This window comes from Desmodus rotundus, chromosome 3 (assembly GCF_022682495.2).
Source record: "Desmodus rotundus isolate HL8 chromosome 3, HLdesRot8A.1, whole genome shotgun sequence".
NCBI lineage: Eukaryota > Metazoa > Chordata > Mammalia > Chiroptera > Phyllostomidae > Desmodus > Desmodus rotundus.
Window position 1 is genome coordinate 64,864,549 of NC_071389.1, and position 8,120 is coordinate 64,872,668.

Genomic DNA, 8,120 nt, shown 5'->3' on the forward strand with positions numbered 1-8,120 from the left:
ACATCCAACCCGGAGCACACCCGCCTCTGTCAGGACCACTCAAGCTGCGCGGCGGGGTTGGGGGTGGGGAGGCGGGGGGAGAAGTGAGGAACAGCCGGCGTCGCCCCTTCTCCAGGCCTGCTCCTCTGTCCATACCCGGAATCGAGCTGAAGTGATTAAACCACGTGAGTGGCTTAGGAAGAATTTAGAGTAACTAGCGTTTTACTTCTTTCACTTTTAAGAAACACCTACAAAAATAGGAGGTCCTTCCCTAAAAAAAAGCAAACATACCCTCTGCCCCAATGAATCTTTAAAATCAGTGCTGCTGATCCAAGCTTTCCAAATGTGTAGCAATAAAAAAATGGACCACCATGTTGACCCATCTTGGGGGGGGGCACGTCCCCCCCTTTGTTTATCTGCATTTTTCTAGTTCTCTCATACATTTTTGTAATCAGCAAAATGAAAAATCATATTACTGTACCTGAATCACAATTGTACTTTAAGAAAGAAATAAAGTGTAACATAACAGCTGGAAGGAAAAATATCAAAATACTGGTGGTTATTACTGGGTGGCTTATGGGTGTTTTCATTATGCATTTTCCAAATGTTCTTTTGTAAAACTTAAAAATTTGTATTGAGGTAGTATTGGTTAGTAACATTATGTAAGTTTCAGGTACACGACATGAGAATTCAATATGTGTATACTCTACTTCATGCTCGCCACCAAAAGTCTAGTTTCCCTCCGTTACCATGTATTTGACCCCCTTCACCCATTCTGCCCTCCCCCCAAGCCTCCTCTGCTGGCAGCCACCATTCTGTTGTCTACCCCTGGGAGTTTGCTTTTGCTTTGTTTTGTTACTTTGTTCAGCACTCTTTTTGTTTTATAGTTTACATATGAATGACATCATGTGGTTTTGTCCTTTTATTCATCTGATTTATTTCACTTGGCACAGTACCTTCAAGACCCATCGGCATCACAAATGACAGTCTTTCATCTTGTCTATGGCGAGTAATACTCCGTGTGCACGTGTGCCACATCTTCTTTCTGCATTCAGCCAGCCACGGGCAGTCACCTTGTTTCCATGACTTGGCCATTGTAAATAGGCTGCAGTGACCGTGCGGCCACAGGCGTCTTTTTGAATTGCTGTTTTCCTGTTCTTCAGATGAACACCCAGAAGAGGACTTGCTGGATTACATTGTAGTTCTATTCTCAGTTTTTTCAGGACCCTCCATGCTGCTTTCCACACTGGCTGCACCAAATTACAATCCACCAACAGTGCATGATGGTTCCCTTTTGCCCACATCCTCTACAGTACTTGTTAACTTCTTGTCTTTCTGGTAATAGCCATTCTAACAGGTGTACGGTCACATTTTGTGGTTTGGATTTGCATTTCCCTAATAATTAGTGATGTTGAACCTCTTTCCATGTTCCTGTTGGCCATGTATATGTCTTGAAAAATGTCTATTCACATCTTCTGCCCATTTTTTTAAGTTGGATTTCTTTTTATGTTGCTGAACTGTATGAATTCTTTTTTTCCTTTTTTAAATGTATTTATTGATTATGCTATTACAGTTGTCCTATTTCCCCCCTTCATTCAACTCCATCCTGCCAACCCCCTCCCTCCCACAGTCCCTCCCTATAGTTCATGTCCATGGGTCATACATATAAGTTCTTTGGCTTCTACATTTCCTATACTATTCTTACCCTCTCCCTATTTTCCACCTATGATTTATGCTACTTATTCTCTGTACCTTTTCCCTCTCTCCCCCTCTCTCACTCCCCTGTTGATAATCCTCCGTGTGATCTCCATTTCTGTGGTTCTGTTCCTGTTCTAGTTGTTTGCTTAGTTTGCTTTTGTTTTTGTTTTAGGTGTGGTTGTTAAATAACTGTCATTTTTACTGTTCATATTTTTTGTCTTCTTTTTCTTAGATAAATCCCTTTAACATTTCATATAATAAGGGCTTGGTGATGATGAACTCCTTTAACTTGACCTTATCTGGGAAGCACTTTATCTTCCCTTCCATTCTAAATGAAAACTTTGCTGGATACAGTAATCTTGGATGTAGGTCCTTGCTTTTGATGACTTCAAATACTTCTTTCCAGCCCCTTCTTGACTGTAAGGTCTCTTTTGAGAAATCAGCAGACAGTCTTATGGGAGCTCCTTTGTAGGTAACTGTGTCCTTATCTTTTGCTGCTTCTAAGATTCTCTCCTCCTGTTTAATCTTGGGTAATGTAATGATGATGTGCCTTGGTGTGTTCGTCCTTGGGTCCAGCTTCTTTGGGACTCTCTGAGCTTCCTGGACTTCCTGGAAGTCTATTTCCTTTGCCAGATTGGGGAAGTTCTCCTTCATTATTTGTTCAAATAATTTTTCAATTTGTTGCTCTTCCTCTTCTCCTTCTGGTAGCCCTATGATGAGGATTTTGGAATGTTTAAAGATGTCCTGGAGGTTCCTAAGCCTCTCCTCATTTTTCCAAGTTCTTGTTTCTTCATTCTTTTCTGGTTGGATGTTTCTTTCTTCCTTCTAGTCCACACCATTGATCTGAGTCCCAGTTTCCTTCCCATCACTGTTGGTTCCCTGTACCTTTTCCTTTGTTTCTCTTAGCATAGCCTTCATTTTTTCATCTAACTTGCGACCAAATTCAACCAATTCTGTGAGCATCCTAATTACCAGTGTTTTGAACTGTGCATCTGATAGGTTGGCTATCTGTTCGTTGCTTAGTTGTATTTTTTCTTGAGCTTTGATCTGTTCTTTCATTTAGGCAGTTTTTTTTGTCTTGGTGTACCTGTTAGTAAAGGGGTGGAGCCTTAGGTGTTCACCAGGGCAGGGTAACGCTGGTCTCTGCGCTGTGACGCCGTACGTGGGGGAGGGGCCGAGAGGGAGCAATGGCACCTGCTCCACTCTCTCCCAGACTTCAGTCACTCCCTCCACTTCCCACAATCAAACTGGGCCCCTCTGGTGCTGATTCCCGAGTGAGTGGGCTTGTGCATGCCCCAGGCCCCTGTGGGTCTCTCCAATGACCTCTCCTGTGAGGCTGGGAGTTTCTCCTGCTGCCGCCCCAACCCCCACGGGTGTTTTCAATCAGAGGTTTGAGGCTTTATTTCCCTGCACTAGAGCCCTGGGTTGCCCCGTCTGCTTCACTCCCCCACCATTCCTCCCGGTTTATCTGTGTGCGAATGTGGGGGCCGTGGGGTCTGCCAGCCACCACCTTGTGTGGTCTGCTAGCTGCAGCCTGGCCTGCCCCGTTCGTTCCACAATCCGCCACCTCACTGGGTCCACCAGCTGCCACCTTGCCGTGAGTCCTCTCTGCCTGGCTGCCCGTCTCCACCCCTCCTACAAGTGTGGATGAATGTTTCTTCTTTATCTCCTTGGTTGTCAGACTTCCATACAGTTCAATTTTCTGTCAGTTCTGGTTGTTTTTTGTTTTTAAATTGTTGTTGTCATTCTTTTGGTTGTGCGAGGCGGCGCAGTGTGTCTACCTATGCCTCCATCTTGGCCGGAAGCCTGTATGAATTCTTTATGTATTTTGGATGTTAACCTCTTATGAGATATGATTTGCAGATATCTTTTTCCATTTGGTTGGTTGCTTTTTTTGTTGTTGTTCCTTTGCTGTGCAGAAGCTTTTGAGCTTGATATTGTCCCATTTGATTATTTTTGCCTTTGTTTCTCTTGCCTTTGGAATAAAATTCTTGAAAAAACACCACTGAGACCAATGTCTGGAAGCTTGTGCCTATGTTTTCTTCTGTGCATTTTATTGTTACCTTCAAGTCTTCAGTTTAAAATAGTAGCCTAGTTTTATTCTTTTGTACATGGCTGTTGAGTTTCCCAGACACCAAAAGTTGTGTATTTCTAAGAATTTGTCCATTTCTTCTAGGCTGTCCAATTTGGTGCGGGTAGCCTTTCTTAGGACTCTTTTGTAATTATGTGTATTTTCATCATAGTTGTAACTTGTCTTTCAGTTCTGATTGTTTTATTTGAATCTTCTCTTTTTTTTAATTACAAAGTCTAGTAAGGGTTTTGTCAATTTTGTTTTCACAGAACCAGCTCTTTATTAATTTTTCCTATTGTCTTTTTATTGTCTACTTCATTTATTTCTGCTCCGACTTTTATTTACTTTCTTCTACTGACTTTGGGCTTCATTTGTTCTCTTTCTAGTTCCTTAAGTTGTAATGTTAGCTTGAGATTTTTCTCATTTCTTAAGGTAGTCTTATATTGCCATAAACTCTCTTAGGACCACTTTGCTGCATGCCAAATATTTTGGTGTGTCATATTTTCATTTGTCTTTATCTTTTGATTTCTTTTTAAATTTCTTCATTGACCCAACAGATGTTCAGTAGCATGTTATTTAAGATTCATTGAATCATTGAGACTTGTTTTGTATCCCAATGGATGGTCTATCCTTGAGAATGTTCCATGTGCACTTGAAAGGAATGTGTATTATGTCACTTTAGGATAGGAAGTTCTGTATCTCCTCAGTCCACCTGGTCTAATGTCATTTAATGCTGATGTTTCCTTTTTGACTGTCTGGATGATCTATTTATTGGTGTATTTGGGGTGTTAAAGTCTCCTACTATTATTGTGTAGTTATCTATTTCTCACTTTTGATCTATTAATAATTGCTTTATATATTTTGGTGTTCCCAGGTTGAGTGAATATATATTACTAAATGTTATGTCTTCTTGATGGATTGCCCCATTTATCGTTATACAGTATCTATCTTTGTCTCATTACCTTTTTGTCTTGAACTCTATTTTGTCTCATGGAAGTGTGGCTACATGTGCTTTCCTCTGGATACTATATCCCTGGAGTATCATCTTTCTTTCACCCCTTCCCTTTGACCCTATATCTGTCTTTGTTGCTGAAATGCATCTCCTGAAGGCAGCGTAGAGTTGGGTCTTCTTTTTTAATTCAATCAACTACTCTGCACCTTTTAAAAAAAATCCTCACCTGAGGATATATTTATTGATTTTAGGGAGAGGAAGGAATAGAGAGAGACACAGAGAGAGAATGAGACAAAGGGGGAGAAACATCAATGAGACAGAGAAACATTGATGTGAGAAACATCGATTGGCTGCCTCCCATATGTGCCCCAACTGAGGATCGAACCTGCAACATTTTGGTGTACAGGACAATGCTCCAACCAACTGAAGCACCTGGCCAGGGCACTCTGTGCCTTTTGACTGGTGAGTTCAGTCCATTTATATTTAGGGTAATTATTGCTATATGAGGACTTACTACTTCCATTTTATCTTTTGTTTTCTGGTTGCTCTGTATCTCCAGTGTTTCTTTTCCCTTGTGTTTCTGTTTGCTATTTTAGTTAGGTGATTTCCTATGATGTTTTTCTCCATTTCCTCTTTTTTAATATTTTGTTTCTCAAATGCTGGATCTTTGTGCTGTGGTTACTGTGAAGTTTGTATAAAATGCCTCAGATAAACTAATCCTTTTTATTTTGATAATATCTATCTTCATTCACCTACACAAGTTTCATCCTCTTTCTTTTCCCCTTTTGTTGTCACAAATTATCCCTCTTTGTGCTGTGCATTCATTACCAAATTGCACTACCCATAGTTAATTTTTTTAAAGATTTTATTTATTTTTAGAGAGAATGGGAGGGAAGAAAAGGAGAAAGAGAGGGAAACATCAATGTGTGGTTGCCTCTCGAGAACTCCCCTGGGGACCTGGCCCACAACCCAGGCCTGTGCCCTGACTGGGAATCGAACTGGCGACCCTTTGATTCCAGGCCCATACTCAATCCACTGAGCTACACCAGCCAGGGCATAGTTAATTTTATTGCTTTATTTTCCTTTAACCTTCACATTATAATTAAATGTTCAATGCTCTATAATAAAATAACGTAGCAATTTTCTGCTTCTATTTGTCACTTAAAACGTTTATGTACTTTTGTCTTTTCAAGTAAAGGAGCTCCTTTCAACGTTTCTTGAAGGCAGGTCTTGTGGTGGTAAATTCCCTCAGGTTTTGTCTGGGAAAGCTTTTATTTCCTCTTCATATCTAAAGGAAAATTCTGTGGAAAATATTATTGTTGGCTGGCAGTTTCTGTCTTTTAATTATTTTGAATATATCATTCCACTTGATCCTGGCCTGTAGGGTTTCTGCTGAGAAATCTGATGATAATGTGATGAGGTTTCATTTGTAGGTTACTGTCTCCACACCCCCCCAGCTTCTTAAGAATTCTTTATCATTATCATTTAGAGAAGACCTTTTGTGTTGAGATAATTAGGTGTTCTGTTAGTCTCTTGTACTTGAATACCCAGTTCACTCCCTAACTTTAGGAAATTCTCAATTATTCCTCTGAATAGCCTTTCTGTTCCCTTTCCCCTCTCCTCTCCTTCCGGCGTACCTTCTGTTGCCCTAATGAAATCAGCGTGATAAGAGTACTTTCATTTGTAAGAAATCTTAATTCTCCCTCCTCGTCCCACTGATTTCTAGATTTCTGTCTTTGAGCTTGCTAAGTCTCCCCTCCGGCCATCCGCTCTATTTCCGGTGCTTTCTGATCACTTTTTTGTGTGTAAGACTTTATTGATTTATTTTTAGAAAGAAGGGAGGGGAGGAAGGAGAGAAACATCCATGTGTGGTTGCCTCTCGCATGCCCCCCACCAGGGACCCAGCCCACAACCCAAGCTTGTGCGCTGACTGGGAATTGAACCGGTGACCCTTGGTTCACAGACTGGCACTCAAATCCGCTGAGCCACACCAGCCAGGGCTTTCTGAGGCATTCTTCACCTCATTTATTGAGTTCTTCAGCTCCAGAATTTGTTTGGTTCTTTTTTATAGTTTAAATATCTTTGGTAAAGTACTCCTTCTATTCATCAATTTTATTCCTGAACTTATTTTACAACATTTCTGAGCTTTCTTGTATTGTTGGGTTTGTGACTATTTTGAATTTTCTACCATTTACATCATAGTCTTTCATGACTTTCGGGTTTGGTTTCTGGAGAACTGTCATCATGTTGTTTATGTGTTCTCCTGGGACATTTGAGGTAGTAAACACACCAGTTTGACTTTAGTAATTCAGGTTGAGATCTTCCCTTTTTCCAGTAGATGGCGCTGTAGCACACGTTTTTGTTTTCTTTCCTGCACTATTTGTGCCTCAGGGGTTACAGCATGGGGGGCATTGGGGTCCTTGGAGTGTTGGGGTGGTGGGTGTGCCTGCTGTGCCCTGGTCACCTGAGTCTCAGGGCATTACCACCATGGTGGGGGAATGTGGTGGGTGAAGAGGTTCCAGGGTTCAGGAGCCTGCCATGCCGTTCTGAGAGCTGCAGCTTGGAAGGCAAAGACCAGTTACAGCTGCTACAAACACCATGGCAGGAGAGCGCGTCGTCTGGTGCTGACCCTGCTCCTGCTCTTCATCCTCCACTGGGCTTAGCAGAGGGCCACACCCTGACTCCACCCCCTTAGCTGGGGCTGCAGGCACTGCCGCTGCCGCTGCTACTGCTAGTGAAGCCTGTGGGCCATCCCTTTCCTTCCCTCCATCCTGCATTCTACTGCACCCACTTCCCATGTACTGCGTGAATTTCTCAGGCACGCTAGTGTGTTAAGCAGAGGAACCTTGTTGCGTTATGGATGTCCAACTAGTTTTAGATTTAAGGGGAGATCAAAGGGGTCTCTTGCTCTACGACAATGTGTTGACTCCAAATGTTGTCACGTGCAGGCACTGATCTCTGATGCTGCAAAAATAACCTCTAAGTTCTAGTTAACTGGCTAAAGCTTGAATAGAAAGTCTACTGAATGGGATGCTCTGTGGCCAATTACTAGAAACTGGGGAGCATTACAAGGAAGGACTGCTGCTGCCATCAGTCCGGACTTGTGAAGACAGAGATGTGTGATGCTGGGGGCCAAAGATGGTGCCCAAGAGGGACAGTGACCTAAGATTTCTTCCTAGTGCTCATTCTGGGTAGGATGGGCTGGTTCTGCCTGCCTGGAATAAATTTCATCACTAGTGTTGCAATCATGTAGCTGGTTCATTCGTATTTTTCTCTGGTGTTCTCTCCCAGCTTTTTAATTAGTACTGTTTGAATGCCTAGATTTTGTGCAAAGGAGACATACCATTTGTGTGGTCCAATACCCATTGCCCTTTCCGTGGTTGGTAGAAATGACAGTGGAGATCTGATCTTCTAGAGGGG